The sequence below is a fragment of the Nannospalax galili genome, unplaced genomic scaffold (genome assembly GCF_000622305.1).
Source record: "Nannospalax galili isolate Female #2095 unplaced genomic scaffold, S.galili_v1.0 scaffold646, whole genome shotgun sequence".
Classification (NCBI taxonomy): domain Eukaryota; kingdom Metazoa; phylum Chordata; class Mammalia; order Rodentia; family Spalacidae; genus Nannospalax; species Nannospalax galili.
This window is the reverse complement of record NW_008355279.1, coordinates 564,065-588,886: the sequence shown is the minus strand read 5'-3', so window position 1 is coordinate 588,886 and position 24,822 is coordinate 564,065. Positions and strand designations below refer to the sequence as shown.

General features: G+C 43.2%; 1 protein-coding gene across 1 annotated transcript in view; it reads right to left on the bottom strand.

The window, feature by feature from the left end:
- Fyn (FYN proto-oncogene, Src family tyrosine kinase) overlaps nt 1-24,586 on the bottom strand; it is a gene marked incomplete in the record, with an annotated part of 221,391 nt that extends 196,805 nt beyond the window's left edge. Inside the window, 1 exon segment of the mRNA XM_029555724.1 lies at nt 24,175-24,586.
- Between the last annotated feature and the right edge of the window lie 236 nt (nt 24,587-24,822).

Sequence of the window (24,822 nt, the reverse complement as noted above, 5' to 3'; positions counted from 1 at the left end):
GCCCAAATTGGGGCTAGAGAGATGATTCAGAGGTTATGAGCAGTTGCTGCTCTTGTGGAGGACCTGGGTTCCATTCCTAGCACCTGCATAGTGGCTAACAACTGTCTATAACTCCAGTTCCAGGGATCCAATGCCCCCTTCCAGCCTCTAGGGGCACTGCATGCAGGTGGTACACTTATGAACATGTAGGCAAAACACTCATAAACATAAAATACAAATAAATAAAATATTTTAATGCTAAAATTGGTGATCAACTGCAAGAATGCAAGTCAAAGGACAAACCCTGACCAAAACTGAAGTAAACCTATTTAGATCACATCAACCCTCCACCCTTGGGAGATACATAAATACATCAAAAATAAAACTAAGAGCTGGGTATGGTGGCACAAGCCTGGAACCCGAGCAAGGGGAGGAGGCAGGAGGATCAGGAGATCAAGGCCATCCTTGGATTCATAGTGAGTTGGAGGCCAGCCAGGGCTACAGAAGACCCTGTCTTTAAAAACATAAATAGATAAATAAATCCAAGACATTCTTAGCTTTGGCCTCTCTTGACACAGCCATCCTTCTAGCCCTTGCTGCTCTGTTATTTCTAAATACCCAGAGACATAATGTCTGGACCTTACACAGACACAGGCACAGTAACCAGTGTACAAGGGAGCACTGTCCAGCAAATGGCAAGAACTTTGTAGTGCTCCAGGGCAGAAAAGGTTCTAAGAGGCTGACAGAAGGTTGGAGGGAAAAAGATGAGAAACTGAGGCAGAGATCAGAGAGTGCCAGCGTGTGCCGGCTGAGAGGTCATCTAGTTAGGGGCACATTTCTGCACAGCAGTGTCGTGTTTTCCCTCTGCCTCTGTCCCAGGAAGTGGCACAGAAGGAGATGTAGCCCCAGGCCTATTGGTACTAGGCTAAGCATTGTTCTTCCCCTCTCATCCAGCCTACAGGAAAAGTATAATTTTATTCTAATCAGCCTTTAGGGCTCAGTTTGCAATCATCTATCACTCTGTTTTCCTTTGTCCACACTTCCATGGAGGACTAACTTTACCCTCTGCTGTGTTCTTACTACTACAACTTATACTGGGCCTGTAGCATACGGGGGTTGGTGCCATCTCTGCTGACAGATGAGAACAGTGGCAGCAAGGGGCAGTGAGAACAGTGGCAGCAAGGGGCAGTGAACGAGTAACTAATGAAACTGTCTAAATCAAACCAACCATACTCCTTTCTGAATGAAAAGCAATGTGTGTGTATTGGATGGGGGGAGGGGGCAGAGGATAAAATCTGGAATATGACTAGGCGTGGTGGAACATACTTTCAATCTCAACACTCAGGTGGCAGAAGCACACAGATCTCTGTGAGATCAAGGCCAGACTGGTCTATATAGCAAGTTCCAAGCCAGCTGGGGCTCTAAGGAGACCCTGTCTCAAAAAAAAAAAAAAAAAAACAAAAAACAAAAAACAAAATTCAGAGTATAACCCCATCCCCTCAACATATGCTTAAGTAGAAAATAATTTTTCATCTTTAAATTTAGCACTGGGCCTTTAATTTTAAAATAAATGATACATATTCAATTTGGAAATTTTGCTTATTTTTCATTAATTATTTTTGGTAACTGTTTTCTTTTAAAAAGATAATTAAGGGGTTAGAGAGATGTATTCATGGTTAAGAGCACTGGCTGCTCTTGCAAAGGACCCAGGCTCTTCGATTCCCAGAATACACACAGCAGCTAAGAAGCATAATTCCAGTCTCAGGAGATCTGACTCCCTCTTCTGGCCTCCTAGGACTTTGCATGACACAAGTATACTTACATACACACAGACAAAACACTCATACACATAAAATAAAAATAAATAATTTTAAAAAGGTATTTGGGGAGCTGGAGAGAGAGCTCAGCAGTAAGAGCACTGGCTGCTCTTACAGAGGACCTGGGTTCAATTCCCAGCACCCACATAGTGGATAACAACCATCTGTAAGTCCAATTCCAGGGGATGTGATATCCTCTTTTGACCTCTGCAGGCACTGCACAACACAGGTGCACCTACCTACATGCAGGCATTACACTCATACACATAAAAATAAATAAAACATTTTTAAATAAAAAGGTAATTAGATTCAATATAGTGTTCTAAAATATGTGATTAAATTGAAAAAAATTTTAAGTGATTGAGGAGGTTGGGGAGATGGCTCAGCAGGTAACAGTACTTGCTACGTAAGCAAGAAGACCTGAGTTTAAATCCCCAGCTGAACATGGCTGTATGTGGTAATGTGGTACCTGTAACCCCAGCATTAGAAGGCAGAGATAAGACAATCCTAGGATAGTGGAAAACTGAACTTCAGGTTCAGTGAGAGATCCTGCCTCAAATAAAGTAGGAAGTGATAGAGGAAGACACTTAACATTCCCCTCTAGCCTCTGCATGGGCATGTATACCTTAACATGCACGCACGCACACACACACACACACACACACACACACACACACACACATACACACACACATGACATGGGATGATGGAGATTTAAGGGTCACAAGAAATTAAAACAAAACATTGCTTAGTTTTTTTGTTTTTAAATGGGAGACTGAGAGAAAAATGAAGTGTTTTTCCCCTGCCATCATCTTCTCTGTTCCAAATTCAACCCTTTTCACTACTTGCAAAGGATTTAAAATATTCATTGACTTGCCCAAAATCATCTACCCATTACTAGACACGTCTTCACGCAATCACATCTGAATGGCTTCTTTCTGCTCCAGTGGTCATAGCTCTATTCAATCACAACTAAAGTGGGAACCTCAGAGCTGTGCGTGGTGTGATGTCAGTGGCAACAGAGGATAAAATAGTCATTTGATAGCAACTTCCATATCAAGCCTGTCAACAGGGACAAGTGTTCCTTCGGCTATTCTTAACTTAGGATCCAAAGCACAAAAAAGACCAGGCAGGGCCAGACTCTGCTGTAATCTAAAGAAAGCTGAGGCACAGATAGAAGATACACAGAGGCTCCTCAATGCTCTTAGTGCAGGGGCATCCCTGGCTCCCTGCCGAGGGTCGAGGAACAGGCCCACTCTCTCAGTGGGCTCCCGGAGGTCTGTGCAGCTGCAGACAGACATGCAGTGTGTGGAATCATCCACGTTCATGACCACCACAATCTCCTGTGTTCCCAACAGCTGGGTCAGACCCCAGAGATAGGCCCAAGCTCAGACAAGGCCCTTTGTTGCAGGGTATTCCTCACTGCCCCCAAACCTAGGAAAAATGGATTTTCCTCTCACCGTTCATTCTGGTCCCAGACTAGTTCATTCTCCTAGTTTATGCTATATGCACAAACCTAGCAAGGTTAAACCCTACACCAACTGCAACCTCTTCTCCGTTTTCCCCACCCCAGTTCAGGTAGAGTGGTAAGTATGTGTCTAAATGGTGACAAAGTTGGTGCAAGATGATACTGCCACAGGAGTATTGTCAGCATTCTGGCATCAAGGACAAAGAGCCTAATCTGTTGTTGAAGGAAAGGTGGCTGAGGGATGCTGCTGCATCTCTCATATATGGAGAGCACAGGGCTCAGCAATGCCATGCATTCTTGGTCTTAGTTTATATAAACAAATATTCATTGTGCCTCAAGAGGGTAATATATGCTTCTTCAAAGTCCATAAAATATGAGGAGATGGCTCGATTGCTAAAGTATTTGACTTACAAGCACATGGAACTAAGTTTAATCTCCAGAACCCACATTTTTAAAAAAGATGGCCATGGTAGAACATGCTTATCATCTGAGTGCTGGGGAGGCAGAGACAGGCAGATCCCTGGGGCAGGCCAGCCAGCCTAGACTATTTCATGAGTTCCAGACCAATGAAAGACCCTGTCTGTCTCAAAGGAGGTAGACAGTGTTTCTAAGGATGACATCTGAGGCTGTCCTCTGGCCCCCATATAAACACATAAACACACACACACACACACACACACACACACACACACACACGTAGAATTCACATTATGCTGGAGCACTTCCTTTCTGGCCAGTTTTTCTGTGCACATGTAAATGCTTTTATTGCCAGCTACCTCCATCCCACATTCAACAGGGAGCACACATGTTTTCTGACAGAGGGAATCAGGGGGTGGGGAGTACCCCAAATAAGAACAATGTACCTATAATGTAACTAGTACCATCAACTGCAAAGTAAATTTCAATTAGGGAGTACAAAATGTAGTCTCTACCACCCAATAATGAAGCCTCTCAACACTGGTCTATCATATATACTCTAAAATAGAGAAGTCTGGTTCATAGCCAGGAAGGAAGCAGTTGGCTAGGAAACCAAGATCTATCCGTAGCTCTACTATTTATGTGAGCTGTGATTGAGGTGTGGGTACAGCAAGGGTCACAAACCGAACCACAGGGCCTGGCAGGTAACATAAATAGTTAAAGCAGGTGGGATGAGGACGGGGTGAGCTACAGAACCTGGCTCTCTCTCATACACTGCCCTGCTCAGTCAACTGTTATTATAGATTGCAGGGTCAGTTTTGCCAGACCACCTCCTCCTCCTCCTCCTCCTCCTCCTCCTCCTTTTCCTCCTCTTTCTCCTCCTCTTCTTTCTCCTTTAAAAAAATTATTTTATTTTTATTTTATGTGTATGAGTGCTTGCCTGCATATACGTAAGTACACTCATATCATGCAATGCCAACAGAGGCCAGAAGAGAGCACTGAATCTAATGGAACTGGAGTTAAGGATGGTTGTTAACTGCCAAATGGGTACTGGGAACTAAACTGAGTCCTCACCAAGAACAACTAGTGCTCTTAAACACTGAGCCATCTCTTCAGCCCCTCCTCCTTTTTTTTTTAAAGGAAGCTAGAAATTCCAGGTTTTTAAAAAAAATAAAACTGCCCTATTCAAAAGTATGAGTCTACTTTTAAAAATGTACTTTCTACATCACAAGGTCTATGCCTCAGTTTCTCTTTCTTTTAAACAGGAATCTGCTCATCCATGGAAATTTACTTAAGAACATAAAAGCGGTTATTGTTATATATCAGAAGAACCCAAACACATTCAGACACACAAAGCAGAGTGACACAATCCCTCATATTTGTTTAAAGACCAGGATCAACATACACAGGGTCTGATGTTTTATAGAAATGTTTCAAAGTAGACATGTGCATACTGGCTTCTAAATTTAAAAATCTCAGAGGCTGAGAGTGAGGCCAACTGGAAATTTTGGATCAAAGATGGGTACAAGCCTGACTGGAATGGCTAGGATAACAAATGCAGTGTGGAGACAGGCAGTGTAGACAACCAGCTCAAGAGGAACTATAACAGGGAGCAGGAAAGTGGGGTGGTGACCGGAGAACAGGGCTGAAGAGAACATTAAAAATGTATGCATGTTAAATGTTTGTCACATTAAAGCAAACAGACCAAAAAAAAAAACCTAAGTACCAATTGAAAGAATAGTGTCAGCAAAATACTAGTTAGTGCTGGATGCAGCAAAAATTTAGTCCATTAAGAAGCCAAGGGCTAGTTATACAGGTTTTCCTAAACAAGAAGTCAGAAAAACAAAACACAACAATGCATGTACAAGGGAAAAAAGGAAAAGTCTTTACTACAACACACACTGCCCCACATTTTACACTGTGCCAGTTCCGTATTTGTCCTTTTTAGCCTACTTCTATCATAGTCTCTCTTGGCTAAAATACATTAGTTACCATGGAAACGATGTCATAGTGTGTAAAACCATTTACTGTCCTTGGAAAGGCATTCATGAAAAACTGAACAGCAGCATGTTTAGAAAAGAGAAGCAACAGAAAGCAGTCATGTAAGAACAGAGTCTGAAAATCATGACTTCAAAGTATCTCTCTACATTCAATGTCCTATGTCCCAGGGGCTTTTACATGTCACGCCTCACCCAAATCACCTAGAGGAGCACCTTTCCAAGCTATATAGGCCACATGTGCTTAAAGTCTCTGATCTAATGTTGTTGGAAACAATAGACTCCCATAGTTCACACCTTTTTCTAGGAGGTGGTGAAGGGTTAGGAGGTAACAGAATAGGAGTGTGTGCACGCATCAGTCTCCACTGATGAAAAGGATATGGTCTGAGAGTATATTCTGCTCCCTTAACTTTGCTTTCAGAGACAGAAGAAATATCTGGAACTTAGAGATTTATAGCAATAAGGAAATTGCCTTCTATCTTTCCTTTTAGTTTCTGGAGAGATGGCTGAGCAGTTAAGAGCACTGGCTGTTCTTGCAGAGGACCTGGGTTGGGTTCCCAGCATCCACATGGTGGCTAATAGCCATCCATAATTCTAGTACTAGGGGATCTGATGCCCTCTTCTCACCTCTGCAAGCACTGTACACAGGGGTGTGCTTATTCACATGGAAGTAAAACATTCATTCACACAAAATATAAATAAATAAATAAATAAATAGAAAATGCATAGGAACAAACCTAGTGTTATGTACTTGCAATCCCAGCACTTCAGAAGCTGAGGCAGGAGGATCTCAAATTCTAGGCCAGCCTGGGATACATAGTGAGAACCTACACAGCCTCCTCCCATTTTTTTTTTCAGTTCAGTTTTACCAGATCTTCTGTTTCACACCCCCCCAAAGCTAGAAATTTGGGGGTTTTGTGTATAATTGCCCTATTTAAAAGCATAAATCTAAATTTAAAAAATATACTGTATATATCACAAGGCCTATCCCTTTGTATATGTATGAGCATATTCACACATACATACATGCACATATATAGCTAGCCTCATGTGTTACACTAACGAAGAAACTACACTCACAAACAAAGCAGCGGGCATGTGTCCTCTAGACACTTAATGTCCCAAGTGGGGCATAAAAAGCTGAATCACAGTCTAACAGTGATAGGAAGACACTAAGGGAAGCAATGTGACCTCTACAGTTTTGTTTTGTTTTTTTTTGAAGTCCACTCTTTTTGTGGGAAGGGGGACAAGACGGACCAAGAATAGAGAAAAGCAGAGGAGTTGGGTTGTGGGATCAGTACATAGTCAGTGATTAAGAATGAGCAGAGCAGGTGGGGAAATGTAGGGAGACTGTGAAGTGCGGGTTTACTCCTGCTGCCCCAGCAGTCCCTCAGGTTAAGCACCTGCCCAAGCTGTTCACTTCGTAAACCAAGTGTTATGATGAGCTGCACTGCAGTCCACCAGGACTGGGCTTTGTCATCTCCACTCTGATACAGCACTGCCTACCAATGAGTCGAGCACTACAGTGAAGGGAATTTTTACCTGAACATGAGAGGAAATCTGAAAGATGACTAGTGACAATCTGTCTCTTCCCTGTCCTTTTCTAATCACGGCATAAGTAATATCATCCTTCTAGTGACAACACGCAGGCTGCTCACCATAAAACAAAGAGCCGTTGGACTAGAGAAATTCAGGGCAGCTAACTCCACCCAGTCTTGACCAGCAGTGGCACAAAGTATTCCACACTGCTGTCCCTGCCAGACAGAGGGTGCTACAACCCAGGCTGAGCCTGAGGTATGCAGAACACCAGAAAAAAGAGTGAAAAGGAAACAGGACATTCTAAGATAGGTGCACTTTAGGTATTGGTAGGAAACAGACCTGCTACAGAGCTATTAAGGAACCAACTGTTCTCATTATGGGGTTTTTGTCATTAATTGTATGTTTATGCTTTTGTATCTTCTAATATGTCTTCTAGACACAGTGAACTAAAAAAAAAAGAATATTCAAGTTTACTAAAAAAATTAAGAACTACATTTCTGCTTTTATTTTTTGTGCTTGGCAAACTCACTACCACTGAGTTACACACTCAACCCCAAGTTTTTAGAACACTGACAATAAATGTAAATTAGTATAAAATGCTTGTTGATACTTACTATCTGCCATGGGAGACACAGTGATATATATCCCTGACTATATAAATGACAACACAAATCTGCTAAGGCAGCATCACACACTACAAATGTCCATCGCTACTGTATTGACTGGTGATGCCAGCTTAAACCAGGTACCTGCAGAACATTCACTAACAGAACACTGTGGAAACCTTCATCTTTATTTTTTTAAATATTTTATTTATTATTTTATGCGTATGTGTATATTGCCTCCATGGAGGTAAGTGCACCCATGTCATGCAATGACCACGGAGAACAGAAGAGGCTGTCCGATCCTCTGGAACTGGAGTTACTGACTGTTAGCTGCCATGTGGGTGCTGGGATTTGAACCCGGGTCTTCTGCAAGCGGTTAGTGTTCTTAACCGCTGAGCCATCTCTCCAGCCCCAAAATCTTTGTCTTTAAATCAAAGGATTTATTCCAAATTGGTTTTGCTTATTTTGAGGTTAGGTTTTTGTGTGCACAGTTGTGTGAAATGAAGCCATAGCTTTATTAGCAATAGGAAAAAACCTTCATAAACAGTTAAGTGAGTCCAGGTTTATCATGTACTTTAAAGAAAGTCAATTTAAATACTGGGGATTTCCCATCTATCTCATGGGATCAAAATAAAGTGTGTGGAAGTTAAATCTGTCACAGGTAATGTCTATGATTGCAAATGCTGTTGTGAATGGTTAAAAAAAAAAGTTCAATGCAGGAGATGAAACTTTTTTCTTTTTTTTTTTTCAGCAATGACACAAATACAAACTTTGTGGTGCTAAAAATAATGGTCTTTTCAAGTAACCTACAGAGCATAAAGTTTCCTACATTTTGGATATATACATAATTCAAAGCTGCATTCAAACAGGTGGCTAAATCCTATTAAATTCAAAAGAAACCATAGGTGTAGGAATCGACAGATCACATTAAATACGCCCACTTATAAAAACTGATCTATAAATCTTTTGTGTCAAAGCCAATGTTGAATGCAAAAACTTCGACGCAGCAGCACATACCTGCTCTTTTGCCCCATGTCATCACCTTGTTGTACAAGTATCTAAGAACCACTCTCTAAATCAAGCGAATGCACTGAAACCCTGTGACTGACAAGTCCTTTCGAGTTTGGGGGCATTCTATTCCAAGCCAGCTGAAAACGTTCTGATCAAAACAGTGAATGAAGCATCAAATTACTTCAGCCTCTGAAGCCCAGATTGCAGTTACTGAGAGTTAGGAGAATGAGGAAAGATGCTGAAATTTACCCTAATGCCAGCAGGGGAGGAACCCAGCACAAGAGCTACAGAGAACTTGAAGAGCTTCCAAGATTCAGTTCTGAAACTGTGGCATGATGTTTGGGAATTTCTTGCCTTGTGGTGCTCTTTTAATGGAGCTCATAGTTTGCACTGGATACAATCTATGTTCTGCACTAGAATGGAGTAAAATGGAGAAGACTTGTGATTCAATGTGACCTAAAATTGATAAAACCTTCAAAAGGACCAGAGAACAACCTGCTTTGCTAAATGTTGAACTGCAGAAATATTTGTTGGAGATAAGAATTCAAAATAAGAGGAAAAGATCTCTGAACATATTTGAGTAAAATGATTGCACATTTCATTATGGAAAAAATATCTGGGATGAGCCTCCGTGTAGCAGAATTTTCTCTGAGCTTAGCAGGGAATTTGCGCCTGCAGAAAAACCCGTTTTCTCGATTAGAAATACTGTGGTGTACACATAAATGCTAATCAAAGATAACCATTTCAAATATTAGTTATAAACATAATTCTGAAGCGACTGCAGGTAATTTTATGAGAAAATTTAAAACTCTTCTTCCTAAGAAAATATACTAGTGACTTGAGTATTAGAGATGTGGCTTAAAACTGACTAAAGTGAGTGAATAAGTAGCAAAAAATAACTACTGCTGTATGTTCTTGCTCCTGTCAATCAATCAATGCAAGAGACTGTTTAATGTATATAATAGACACACGTTTTTAGTTTTATAAATTTTATTTTACTTATATTTTGAATAGAAATATTCATAAATCCGAAGTATTTTTTAAAATTTGCCAGCTAATATCTTTTTTTTTTTTTTTTTTTTTTTTTTTTTTTTTTGTCTTTTTGAGACAGGGTCTCCCTGTAGCACCAGCTGGCCTGGAACTCACAGAGATCTGCCTGCCTCTGCCTCCCCAGTGCTGGGACTAAGGCATGTGCCACCACGCCTGGCTTCACATAAGTATTTTTTTTTAAAGTCTGTAATCTTACTTATTTAGTGACTTTTCAATTCAAATCATAGTACCCCATCTAACTCTCTTGGCTCTCACTGACAGACAAGGAAAAACATGAGCTGTATTTACGGTTTAAGATTTGCTCAAAGTGTCACAGAAATTTTCTGGCAGGAAAATTTGTAAGCCACATTCTAACAGGCAGCTCCTACCACACCCCCAACTGACACACAGTCTTAAAACAAGCCTAAAGATTTCCTTTCCAAAATTACTAGGTATTTCAGGATCCAGCAAGTTTTCAAACACATCTTAAATGAAGCATCTTCCCTGTATGAATGTCATGGAGAAATGAAAAAAAATTAAAAAGTTTTTTTCTCTCTCTCTCATTTGAGTGCTCTGGTAAGTACTCATGAATTATACTTGGAAATGAATCCCTCCATAGACAGATGCTTTATTTAGTACACAGGGATTGAGTAAAAATGAAAGCCATCTCCCCTTGTGATCAGGGACAGTATTTTCTCCATTACCTTTAAAATATGGACCTGGAGGATCACATATAGTAAGACTTCTCCTCTGGTCTCCAACATCAAGGCAATTTCCTCTAAGAAAAGCTTGAACTTCTAAATTTCTCCTAATCTGAGGCTTCAATGCATCTGAGGTCCTTCCTTCTATGGCACTGGGAAGAACCCCCCTAGCTAAATCCTGAGGATTCAAATCCCCCACTGCTTTTCGTGGATCAAGTCAACAGCTCTTGCCCTTGAGGACAGAACTCATTTCTTGCTCAAAATAAGCCTGAGACAGGTACACTAAACCATGATTTACTCTAAGGAAAGAGTGTTCTGTAAGAGTGTATGTCTTCCCTCCAAAAGTCAAAATACAGCCCAACTGCAATGGGGCAAGCTTGAAATGCACACTTGCTACCCAACCATACATTAAAAATATTCAACTTGATTATGAACATTGCATTTATATTGATAGGAAAATACAATCTTGCTAATACAGTCTCTTAGGAGTTAATACTTTAATTGCTTCAGGCAAGCAGTCAAATTAAACTACCTCTAACTGCCTCTCAGAGTTGGTCTTTTCCTTCTCCCTCTTCCCTAGGGCAAAGATTATGAACCATGGCAGTGGTGAGGAGACTGTCTGGTCCAGGCACTGACCTGCAAGTCCTTGCTAGCCCCTGTGGGATAACACCTCCTCTGTCTTTGGGTGCAGGCTTGTCTGCTAACATACTGGTCATTGCCACATCTAGACTGGCAGTATTTGTGGCCACTATCTCAGCTAGTCTCTGGGGGTAAAACTGGAATACTCCCTTCTATGCCCTCTCCACTCTGACCCCAGGCTTCTTAACATCTGTATACCCACTTAGAGACCAAGCAGGAGTCTCAAGATTTCCCCTATGCCATGTGTAGGCTCTGAGGACAGGATACCAGCTTGGGGCCTGGTTCTGCCATAACATGCACAATGCAGGGCACACTGCAAAGTAATTTCTATCCAGAGTTCCACACAGATCACAGGGCACAAGTGTCCTCTGCTTACGGGGGTTGCTTGACCCACCTGGGCTACAAATATTTGAATGACCCTTTAAGAAAAGTCATGAGGAATGGGGCACTGGACTCAGTGACCACCCATTCCTTAACTCTAGACTCTTCCAAATCTCTCTAAGCTCCTCTCACTAACCCAGGAGGAGAGCTCTCCTTCCTGAACAATGGGAGACTATCCTGCAGCCTCCCTCCATGGGCTTGCTGCATACATGCCTTGCCTTTTGAGGGCTGGTTCTTGGGATCCACAATCATTTTCCTTCTCACAAAGCCTGTCCCTTAAATGAAGGCTTAGACTGACTCTGGTCTCTGAAATATGCTTGAAGGGCCTCTCTGGGACTTCAAAAGCTGAACAATGTCATCCTTGTCCTTGATTGTGTTCTTTCCTCCTCCCCCTGAAGTAACAGAATCCTTAGCCTTATTGAGGGAGAGTCCCAGGGCAACAAGAATTGGGAAGATGGGAAAGGAAACTGAATTATCAGTTCAACTATCATTCCAATCAAACCAACTGCTCATGATGCAATGTTTCCAAGGTCCAGAACACTCCAAGGAGAAATGCAGCACACCGACACAGCCTTCTTCCAGAAGACATATTTAAGCATGCTTCAACCAAGGGCAAAAGGGGCCCATGGGCTCCCATTCTCAAATTCTTCCCATCTGATATCTTACTCTTTATAGGTTTTCTATTGCTAAGTAGTGATCCATTTAACAGGGAGTCACTCTTGCATCAGCATCATTCTAGAACCTTCCACCTCCCTGGGTTTCCTTGTGTGAAGGCCTCTTCACCTTTGTCTCCCTTCCACCATACCTACTGTGTTCATGCCTCGGCTCTCTGAGAGCTCACACCCTTCGTTATCATTCCCATCCAAGCATACACCCCATCCAGCTTGAACCCTATTTGAAGTTGATTCAACTGATGTTTTGTTTAGTTTCTTAGAATATCCTGCCTACTTGACTAGTTAGACAAATACTTACCTCTAGGTCACAAGGCCAACTTTTCTATTCCAAAGTACAAGATATTATCAGGCAAAGTCACAAAACTCCACTTAGGAGAACCACTAAAAACCACAAGTTTCAATAGGATGTTGGTCCACAATATTTATGATCCATCTGTTCACAAGCTATCCTACAAATCAGTGCTTGTTTGAACCTTTTCTAGCTTTTCTAGCTTTTCAAGGCCCCATCTCTTTCTTGCCTCACCAACATCTCCCTCTTTACTAGAGGAGAACAGTGAAAGCTCAGTTAGATGCTTTGGTAGGGAGTACAGGGCAGGAATCTTCCTTCTCAGGGACATGGGAGAATTACTGTGAGGGTGAGGCCAGGGTGTTTCATCCAATGAAAATAGAACCATTGTCACAGCTGGAGATGTGAAGAACAGGAAAGGCAGACAGGCTTGCCTTAGATGTTGTGGATCAGGAACTCAATCACTTTCTACGCTGGACTTTTCCCTATGTAGCAGTTCAGGTGGAAGCACAGTCAGATAAGGTATGGGGTTGCAGTTTTCCATGCTTCAATTCTCCTTGGATCATACTTCTGAATAAACTAGCCATAACCCATCCCTTCCCCGGAGCTGCTAGCACTTCCACAGCACCGAGTTGTGTTCCTTCTACCACATTCTTACAGATTCTTCCCAGGCATTACTCACTGGCTTCTACAGCGTAATCCTCAGCCTCTAAGAGAACTACCTCCAGATGATGCGATCTGAAATCAAGAGTGTGTTCAATAGTCAGGAGACAGCTACACTTACAGTGAAGAGAAGGGCAAGATGTGGTCCACTCTCCAAGCTCCACCATAATATGGAGGCATTAATAAAGAAGGTGGAACATGAGGTAGAATCCAAATAGTTACTTAGAACCAGAATATGAATTTTAAAATTTTTTTAAAATTTTATTTTATGTGTATGCGTGTACTGCCTGCATGTAGGCAAGTGCACCCATGTCATGCAATGCCCGCAGAGGTCAGAAGAGGCTGTCAGCTGCCATATGGGTGCTGGGATTCAAACCCGGGTCTTCTGCAAGAACAACCAGTGTTCTTAAACGCTGAGCCATCTCTCCAGCCCCTCAGAATATTAACTCTAAACCATATTCTGAAGCTCCATAAATGCAGAGGATCTGAGCTTCTGCCTACATGAAGTAAGATTTTTTTTAGGGTACGTCTCCACCTGGAAGTACTACTAAGAACATGTGAGAACATCGTAACCAGCAAGCATTTAAGCAGTGCACTGATACTGCAGTTTTATACAACCTTCCAGACTCTTGCTACTAAAATTACTGACACTGACATGCACAACAGTGTCCAAACATGAGCAGACTGAGTAAATACATGAAGTGGTGACATTAGATGCCAGCAAAGGGGAAAGGTCATTGTATCAAAGCAGTGTGTGACTTGAATTTAAGGTAGTGGTTGTGGGAATGGGAAGCAGGAAAAAATAATTTAAATCCTGTAAAGTACATAGTTAAGCAGGGGAAAATATCTCACACTAGCTCTCAAAAATCACAATAGCATTTCAAACAACAGTGGAACACTCCCCCTCTCCCTGCTGCAGCTGCCCTAACATCCAGAGTGTTCTTACTGTTCTCTACCCCAGGCACATTAAACCTGGCATCCAGGTACAGGCAAGGTGGAGGAAACCATTAAGGAGGAACCCAGGTGCTGTTCACAGGTAGTTCAGCAGACTCTTAATGAACACCTGACAAACACCACCCACTGTGCTGCTGTGCCTTTTGTTACAAAATGGACTAGAGTGGTCCCTTCTTAACCATGGAAAACATCTTAGAAAAAGCTTATTTCTTGTCATTCTTTTGAAAGACATACAAAGAGAGGCTGAGGCTGAGCTGCAGTGTCAAATCCTTACTTTGTGGAACCTTAAATCTGGAATAGAACCCTCCTTCCCTGGTTAAGAAGATTCTCTGGAAGATGCCACATGAAAGGCACTCCCACAGGCAAAACTGCCTTCTGTGTGTCTGAGACAACACAGTCAAATGCTGCTGGTGCATAGTGAGTATCTGCTTTCTCTGCCTCAGAGGCTGGAGGCCACACTTGTAGCACAGCAATCCATTCCCTTCTCCCTTCATTCACTACTGCATGCTTCCAATTTCCTCCGAATTTAGTACTTGCTTTCTCTCCCTGGTCTTGCACTGTGGTAACCTCCCCCTCCAGCCTTATCATCCCCTCTCCTTTTGAAAACTGGGCTGGTGAAAACCCAGTGGCAAAAGGCAAGACATAACTACTTTCCGGATCACCCTAAATTTTTAGCAAAAGGCTAAAGAGTCTGAACCAGAGTTCTTTAAACACAGGCCATTCTCAAGATATAATGGTAGATCCTGAACAGCCTAGGACAATTACTAAACCATAGAGTTGGTAGGGAATATATTTGCTGCCACCAGAACACACAGAGGCTCAATACCTAGGAAACCAGCTGCACACCAGGCCTTGCCCTCAGCCCATCTAAAGAAGCATCTATGGGCCTTCTACCTTGTGAGTGACACTAGCTACATGCTGTAAGTGGATAGAACAAACGATGGAGCAACAAACAATATGTTGGCACAAATGCACCCAACTGTCTCTTGAGAGGAAAAGACTCTTACATAGGAATTTCTGGAAGACTAGAGAGTTAGTCTTAGCTAAATTAGTAGCTAGATGTATGAGCCTGGGCAAGTCATAAAACTCTTTGAACCTTGGACTTCTCATATCAGTTCTTAACTGATAATACAAAGCATCATTTATTAGCAAGCAACTGAAAGATAAAATGTTTAATGCTAGAGTGCAAGAAACCTTGACAAATGGATAGAATTCTAAGGAAAAGGGAGGATTGGGGGTTCCAGGAAAGGGGAACAAAGACCATAATACATAAATCATATTAATGACATAGAGGGTAGACCGATGTTTGGCTAATCAAGCATTAGTGTGGTGGATAATGAGGTAATGATGTGGAGACTGCAGACGGCTTTGAAGGCCATGCTCAGGCATCTGGCCTTTCTACTCCTACTCACTGGGTTGTTTGCACAAAAGTGAAAAGGCAAAAGAACCAGCATCAACATCAGCTTCCAACACAGATCAACACCTCCCTGCTCAATGTAGACACACAAGAGTGAAGCAAGTATTCTTTGGAAACTACAAGAGAGCCAGAGGGCATGCAGATCAGACAAAGGTGTACAAGGGACTGGTACAGAATGACACTCTCACGGAGGAGACAATGATAAATGATATAGAATGACAAAATGTTAATAGTTCACTGATAAGTCATCTCCAGAGCCTTGTATTTGAAAACAATGAAGTTCTGTGTTTGCATTTCTAGGTTAGAGAATTAACTAGAAATACAAAGTGATACCCTCCCAGCTGAGAGAATAGCCAGAGAAACTGTGGCCAGAAATTGGCACTTTATTAAACATGTTCATGTTATGCATGTGCTGAAATGAAAACAAAATTGAAACAAAAACCAAATCTTACAAGAGTCAATATTTGAAAGTATTTGCTGCTAAAGAGACACAATCTTTGTGTGGAAATGAAGGTACTTGTTGGTGTTTATTTTCTTTTTCAGTAAAGTTTAAACTGGAGAGGTGATCACAGAAATACAGGCCCAGTAACTTTTTCTGGTATTAAAAGGACTAAGCAAAGTTCCCTGGGCTTTGTTATGGGAACAGAGATTTGGCTCATTTTAAACTTTCCATTAAAGCCCTACTTTTCAATATAAAGCAGATGGACTCCTTACACAACTCCCCAATAGCCTACTATTTTTGGGTACCTCAAAGATGGAAACTCTGAACAAAATCAAGAGTCTGAATTCACCAGAAGAAATCCCACCAGCACATTAAAAAGGTACAGGTACTTTGAATCTTTCCTAAAGCAAGTTAGGAGGTCTTCCTGTGACAGAAGTCAAGGATCCCCCAACCCTGGCTGGGAGTTTCTAACACTTCCCACTAGCTCCCACCACTGGGCCTGGGACCCCTACCCATATTTGCTTCACTCCCTATCTCCTGGAAGCTGCCCCTTCCCTATCTCACTGTTCTTCCCAGTTATGGAAAAAGATTTCTAAGTGTTCAGCTCTGCCTTGTCATCACTACTGCAAGCACAGAGGCTTGGGAATATGCATTCCAGCAGGACCTCATATATTCCACAATCACTGCCATAAGGCTCCTTTCTTAGGAGGTGAGACCAGGTTCAATTACCTATTTGCCACTCTGCAAGGGTGGATGAAAGAATCAGGTAGATGTTTACCATTAACGGTGTGGCACTGGGATGGGAGTTGCTGGGTACAGTCTCTTCCTAATAACAATATCTTTTTTGGTTGTTGTTATTTTAAAATGCAAATACATTTTATTCTTATTTAAAATTAGAGAAAATGTTCCCACCATAATAGAAAACTTAAATGTGTAACAATAGGAGAATTTTAAAAAATCTCTTGGGGCTAGAGAGACGGCTCAGTGGTTGAGAGCACTGGCTGCTTTTATGGAGGACCCAGGTTCAGTTCCCAGTACCCACATGGTGGCTAACAACCATCTGTAACTCCAGTTCCAGGAGATCTGAAGTCCTCTTCTGACCTCCACGGGCACTGCACGACATGGGTGCACTTACATACATGCAGGCAATATACTCATACCATAAAAACAATAAATAAATATATTTTTAAAATCTCTTTTGAGAGATATTGGAACCGGGGTTCAGTTCCCTAGCTCTACCATTTACTGGCCCTTATTAACTCACATAATCTCTATGCTTCAGTTTTCTTATTTATTAAGTAGAAATAATAATGGTATCCTATCATGGAACACTGTTGTGTGGTCTACTGGAAAATCCCCTCCCCCACTTGCTCACAAGTCAGTTTAGAAGGCCAGGGTACACACACACACACTCCTGCTTCAGGCTGTGATGAAAGTGTCAGGAGATGGTAACCCAGCGCTTTGGGAGCCCAGAGGAGGGGTGAAGGAGGGGGCTTCCCAGGACATGAGTCGGAAGTGAGGTTAAAAGTACTTTTGTGTCCTAAGAACACAACATAAGTAACCCCAAAGCAAAGGGAAGGAAAGAGGCAGGGCACCTTCGGACAAAAGCAGTTTAGGAGTCAAACAGGCCTGGCCTCATTAGCTATTAGCTGTGTCACAATATGCTAGTGACTTTACAGCTTTGAGCCTCAGTCTCCCCATGTGACTAATGAGGATAATAATACTGTGCCTGTCACATGGAGTTGTTATGATTAAATAAATTACTGTATGTAGAGCAGCAAACACAAGCCTCCAGGGTTCAATAAAAGGTTGGTGCTATTATTTCTATCTCATGTTCAACCCAAAACAAGTAGCTGTGGTATGCTGTGTATTGTTTTAATACCAACAAAAATGGGATGGGGGGGATATAAGGCCCATAAAAGTAGCCCTCAGAAAACACTTTCTGAATGGGAATAAGCAATAGGCTAAGCCTTTCTATATTGTAATTTTGTTTTCTTCCAAAAGCTTACTGCAAATAGTGGCTCAATATCTATTTGCACACACCAGTAAAGTGTTGCTGGAGATCACAGGCATACCAAGGCGGAACGTGATTATCTGCTTCCTAAAAACATCCAAAAAGACCAAGGTGGTCTCATAATCTGAGTGAGGAGCAGAGCAGGTTGGGTTAGAAACAGGCGGGGATGAATAAGAAGTACTCTCGTCCAAATATTACAACTCAGAGTCTTGCAAACATTGTTAAAGTTTCATGAGTCAGTAAGCATTATCTTTTCTTCCCACGTTTTTATTAGGCCATAAATCCAGTTAAATTTATATCCTTCTAGGATTACTGCATCCTAATCAAGTCCAGAGTGTCACTTATTCCAAAGTTGTCTATGCTACGAGTTACCCAAGTCCATCTAGATAATGCTGTTCGGGCTTCTTATGTCTTTTAGGAGCCAAAAATTAGATTTGCTCAACTAGAAACACTCCAAGATGATTGTATTTCTCTAAATAACCCAAATCTTTTTTTCTCCAAGACTCAAATGCATGTTTTATTCTTACTCTGTAGTTCCTTTTTCCTTTACAAAGTCAGGATACATTCTAAAGTCATACTCAAGGGACTTAATTGTAAATAGGTTACAATTCTGGTTGTCTGACTAAAACAAAGAAACTCTTTTACAGGGATGACTTCAGAATGCTTTTATGTTTCTGTTCTCAGGAATAAAGAAGATTCTGCATTTCTTAAAAAGACTTGCTAAAAAATGCTGTTTCAACCACACTGTATAAACATATTTCCTACCTTTCTTAACAACTCTTGATCCAAAACTGACAGTCATCCAAATCTCTTTCTAAAATACTCAACATTTCCTTATATGCACAATAATTTTTATCTTCCCTTCCCTAAAGGATAAACACACACACACACACACACACACACACACACACACACACCCCTTTATGTACATGTATAACCACATTATGTATTAACAATAGCAACAAACTCATGGTTTATCCATACATGGGATATGGTTCTGGTTGCTTCACATTTGACAATTCGCTAAATCTCCATTTTAAAGATAAGGAAATGTAGGTATAGAAAGATTAAGTCATACAGCTGGGATGGTCAATCTTGGAACCCACCCCAGCTCCAAGCTTTAAACCTCTCCCACTCTAAACCTCTCCCCTCACCTGAGCTGAAAGGCTCAAAACCTAGTGACTTTGGCACTTTGGACAAGTTACTGATTCCCTCTGGATCTCATTTTTCCTCACAAGGAAAACTGACTTGTATGATCCCTAAGATTCTGGGTTCCATGGTCCGTGCTCATGAAAAACTCTACAAGAACATTGCTTATGACTGCATGTCTTACTATCCTCGTCTGTGGAGAGGCAGACGATGAGACTTTACCCCTCTGGTTCCTGGGTGGTATCTAATCAGATTCTAAAATTTATAGTGCAAAATCCAATGGCACTTTTCATCTGTATCTTGTGAGCTCTATGGCCCTGGCTACTACAGTCTGTCCCATATTCGGTATCTCCTTCACTGAGCACCTGTGCTCCTATCTCTGTTCTTGGGCTCACCCCAGGCCCTGTCTCCTCTTTCTCGTGGCATATTCTCCACAGGAGACATATCCCATGGCTACAAGTGTTTTGCCATTTACAACTAACAAATTTATATTTGAATTCCAGTTGTCTTCCCTCACTCCAGACCCATCTAGTCACCTGCTTAAGAGGTACCCCACCTGAAAGTCCAAAGTAGCCATGATGAGGCCCTTCCCCTGCATCCTGCCCACCTGTCTCTCTGCCTCGGTTCCCACTGACTTTTCTTCTCTGTCTCATTCTTTCTACTCTATCTCTACTTCCACCCTTTCCATTCAGACCCTTGCTTGTTTCTCTTTTCAGTTTCTAGAAACAGTTCTCCCAGGACAGCTATTGCCCATCTCTGACCAAAAGTTCACACTATGGCCAAGTGATATTTATAAAATACAAATGAGGTCAAAGCCACCTCTCCTCTTGTAACTCTCAAATGGCACTCAGGAAAAGTTCCTTAAAAATCTTTTCAATTTCTTCTCTAGTCTTACCATCCTTCTGTCCATCTCTCTACAGCCCTGTCTCGTCTTGAACTAGCTGCAGCATCCCAAACAGTCTGTGTGTTCACCTTTTGGGCTATTTTTTCTGGCACAGTGGCCTCACCTAACCAGATACTTCCTCCTTACCTAGTGGCTCAGGGCAAGAACTCCCGAGGAACAAGGACTTCAGAAGTATTCACTGCCACAGCCCTGTCTCTTCAGTTCTTTGCACAAAATGACAGAGTAGACTAACATTTATAGAATAAATATAATGAAATTGTCATAAAGGCACATTATTAATGTGATAACTACTATGGACACAATTACTGCAGCAATGTGGAAACCTATGGAGACTAGGATCCACTTAAATATTAGCTGTTCTCCTGTACCTGGAGGTCTTGAACTACAATTAGCCCCTATGGGATATGCTGAACTCAAAGACATAGCCAGGACAGCTGTTGATAGTCTCACCTATCCTAGATGCTTAAGGAAAAGCAGAAAAGCTTGATTCCCAACTAAAACTGAAATTATCACAAAAGAAAGCAGCACCAATGAATACAAAGTAATGTATAGTAAGTATAATCATTATGACCAAAGCAAACACATATTGTATGACTCTTGCACCTGTTCAGGCCCTACAAGGCCTTCATCTTTACTGGTATCACCATGTGTCAACTTCTAAACTATTTAATTTCTTAAAGAAATTAGGAGAAAATAGTACTGTGGTTTATAAGGATCTTCCTGGTCACTTTGGAAGTCTATGGAAATATCAGATAAAAACTAGGCCAAGAAAGGTGCTTCTGGTATTAAAAAAACCACATCAAAGTCCACATAGCCGGCATCAGATGACAGTGTAGCAGCGGATTACCCAATGAGAAGGAGCCCCTTGAAATGACAAAAAGCCAGGATTTTTAACATGTTTAAGACAAAAAGGCCTGAACTTATAAAATCAAAGAACAAAAGTAAGGATGGGTGTTGGTTTCTGTTTCCATTTAATTTACTTCTCATCATCTTAGAAACTTTTATAAGGACAGTGGACATGACTTGTTAAGCCGCAGTGTTTGGCAAAGCTGTTCACCAAACATACATTTCTTCTTATCCTCGTCTCTGGGCATACGGGTAACCTACAGTTCTCAGGTTCTCTTGCATTTAAACTAGGCCATATAACTAATCCTCACCAAAAGACTGAGTGGAAGTGATGTAGGCAATGTCCAGATCACAGCATTTTAAAGGTGAGTGCACCATCCCCTACTCTATCTCATCAATCTGTCAACTGAAATAGGTTACAATGGAAAGCTGCAATATGATAGAGTTACTGGACACAGGAGTGGGATCCAGAGTCACTGAACAGGAGAAAGCTACCTACTGACCATTTGGGGCAATAATAAATGGGTATTTTTTTTTAAACAATGTATGTTTTCAGGCCTATTTGTTATAGCTGCTAACATAAGCCCATTTAAAACAGATGCTGGGCATTCCCAACTCACATTTGTTCCTCACTGAATGAAACCACTAAGTACTAATGAAGGAAAAACTTGGTAGGAAATGAGACAAGATTAGGTTCTTTCTCAATGTGCTTCCCAATTGATGGTGGAAGTAGAAAGAAGACAAACATAATGTCTGTTGATGACATTTGAAAACAAAATTGGAGGCATGGTGACTTGTTTGGAGGAGAGAAGATAGAGAAGGCCTCAGAGAAGAGATAACATCTATGCTGGACCAGAAGGGTAAGGAAGACTTCAAGCAAGACAAATGGGCTTGAAGACCCCAGACCCAGGAAAGCAACGGTTCACATTCAAACTTGTCATTAAGTCTCTTTAACTTGGTCAGCACAGTGGGAGTTTATTATGCACTGACTTTCCTTTCTGGGTCTGGTATCTAACAAACAAACCTTTGTTTTTACAGAACATTCATTATTAAACCTATTGCTTCTTTCTTAATGTAAAAAGTTCCATGATGCATGTCCTTAGAAAGTACAGAAGTCACAGTTTATAGAATTGTAACAACTCTTTTCAGAAAAAATGTTTTTAGAATAAACTTGAGACCGTTTGTTACTTATAGCAGTTGAGGAGCCATACTTTTAGAAATCTTAGAAAACTTGGGTCCAACCCAAGTTTTAACATTATGGATTAAGCACATGCCAGTGACTTACCAAACCAAGTCTAAGATTTTCAATAACATTTCTACTTTAAGAGGTACATCCTGTGGTTCCAAGTTCAAAATTCTACATCCCCTCTCCATAGCTAAGTATCGCCAAAATCTAAGAGTTAAACAGTTTCCTCCAAAAGTCTGTGGGTCTCTTCATCTGTAAGCACATTACTCATGGGGCAGGGCTGGAGAGAAACAGAACACAAAGGGTGGAACTACTGTAGTTGCTTTGGTGGTGAAAGGAAGGATGTGGGTATCCGAAGGCTACTTGATGCAGACAAGTACCATCTCCAGTACTCTTCCAAATGCCAACTCAATACTGTTTTACCCACATCCCCAGTTACTTAAATAAAAGGGCAGAAAGAACACCCACTGGGCAGACCACAGTCCATTTCAAAAGACTTCAGCCAAGCAGCCCTTAGACTTTAAAGAAGCCAGTCAGACTGCTTCACTCTTATTCAACAATTTGATTCTAATTCACAGAACAAAATACTTCTGATCCTCCATCAGTTTTTCTATCTCAGGTCTCAGTACCTATCCCCCAAAGGAAAATGGGGGACATGAGGGAGAAGAGGAGGCTGCCTTAAAAGTATAACAACTCCTAAAACGGCTGGAATAATCTCCTCCTTAAATCGAAGAAAAGTGCAGCTGCCAGTCAACACTATTGGTTTGTGAACACAGCAAAATGCTGGCACCTGCCACCCGGGATCTGGGGGGCTTTTCTTTTCCTTTTTTTTTTTGGTAAATGTGGCAGGAAGAACTGAGAGATCAACTGCTTCATCTAAAAGAAAGGGAAGCCCCGGGGAAGAGAAACAAGGAGCATGGTGCCCTGGGTACTTTGTGTGTCTCTTCTCTATGAACTGAAAGAGCTCTTTGTGTCCTCACTATGTATCCTAGGCTGGCCTGGAACTCACTATGAAGCTCACTTTAGCCTCAAACTCTCCATCCTTCTGCATCAGCCTCCCAAATGCTGAGATTACGAGCCTGTGCCACAACACTGGGCTTCTTTTTTCCTCTTTCTGTGTTTCTACTGAAAGAGCTCTTTGTGTCACTCTCTGACACACACACACACACACACACACACACACACACGGCGAGTCTGATTTATTGGAGGGAGGAGGGGTAAAATGGGTGATTTTATTATCCCTTTTCCCAGTGAGTCCCAGCAAAACGCCGCCTGGGCCCAAGCTTGGTGGCCTCTTTCTAGCTCAGTCCCCTCAGCCTGTAGCTGCGGAGATAAGCGAGGGGAGGAGACCAAACAAAACCATCCATCGACCTAGGGAAGTCGGAAGGAAATCCAGAGAGCGGAGAAGGGGGGAGGAAGGAGCCGGAGAGAGCACAAGGGGTGGGGGACAGAGGAAGAGGAGGCCAAGGCTCAGACACAGGGGAAAGGGAAAGGGTAAGGATGGGAGGGAGGGTGGTGGCACAGGAACGGTGAAGGGGAGGGTGGGGGAAGTGCAAGGGAGGTTCCAGAAATAGGCAGGAGGATGCTCTGGGGAAGGCTAGGGCCGCCAAGGGAGGAGGCCGAGAGGTGGAGGAGTGGGGCAGGGGTTGGGTGGGGAGGGAAGCAGCACGGGGCATCAATTATTAAGTGATTACATCATCTCTGACATTAAAACAACACACACAGCCCGGGTCCCCGCGGGGGGCCGCGAAAGGAGGGCGGGGGCGGAGTCTAAGCCAACCTCGCCCCCAAGCCAAATCCTATTTTTCACCCCGTGGCCGAGGAAATGGACCCCCATCCCCTCGCCGCCGGGAGGCCGCACCCGGCAGAAGTGTCAAGCATCGCAGGGATCCCCCGAGCGCTGCTACTTGGCCCCAGCCCCGGGAAGCGCCCCTGAGGCGGCGCGGCGGGACCGCAGCGCTGTGGCCCCGCGCGCAGGCAGCCCGGAGCGGGGGCGCCCGGGCCGGGCGTCTCCGCAGAATCCCCGCAGCCCCGCGGCGCATCCCCAGCCACTTACCTGCGCGGCGCTCAGGCTCCAGAGCCCATTCCATGGTCCTCTCCCCGCCCTCCTCCGGCGCGGTCAAGGCGGCTCCGCGGCGGGGCACCGGAGCCCACGAGCCTCGATGAGCGCCGAGGGGGCGGCGCCGGGGTGTCCCCGGCCCGGTGGCCCGGTCCCTCCCTGGCGCGGGCGGCGGCTTTGTGTGCACCCGGGAGTCCTCGGTGCGCGGGGAGAAGCGCCGCGCTCGGCTCGTGGAGGACGCGCGGCTCCGGGCGGCCTCACCGGTGCTCCGGGAGGGCAGGCGGACGGGTGTCGGCGGCCTCGGCTGGCGGCGACCCCTCCTCCTCTGAGCGGCAGCCCCCTCCCCGCCGGCTCGGCTCCTGACAGATGGCGCAACTGCAACAACGCGCCGCCACCGCGGCTGCTCGCAGCTACTCTCGCTGATGCTCTGGCAGCTCCAGCTCCAGAGGGGTGAGAGAGGAGGCGGGACGCGCCCCGAGAGTGGCAGGTCGCGCTGCCCTATCAAAGCACCCCCTGGGAGCTGAAGGCCGCAGCCATTGGTGAGCGCGGCGGGGGCGGGACGGCCGTGGGTGGGGCCGCCGAGTGGGTTGAGCGTTACTGTGGCAGCGGGTATCCTGGCGAGCATGCGGCGCTGGGCGTGCTAGA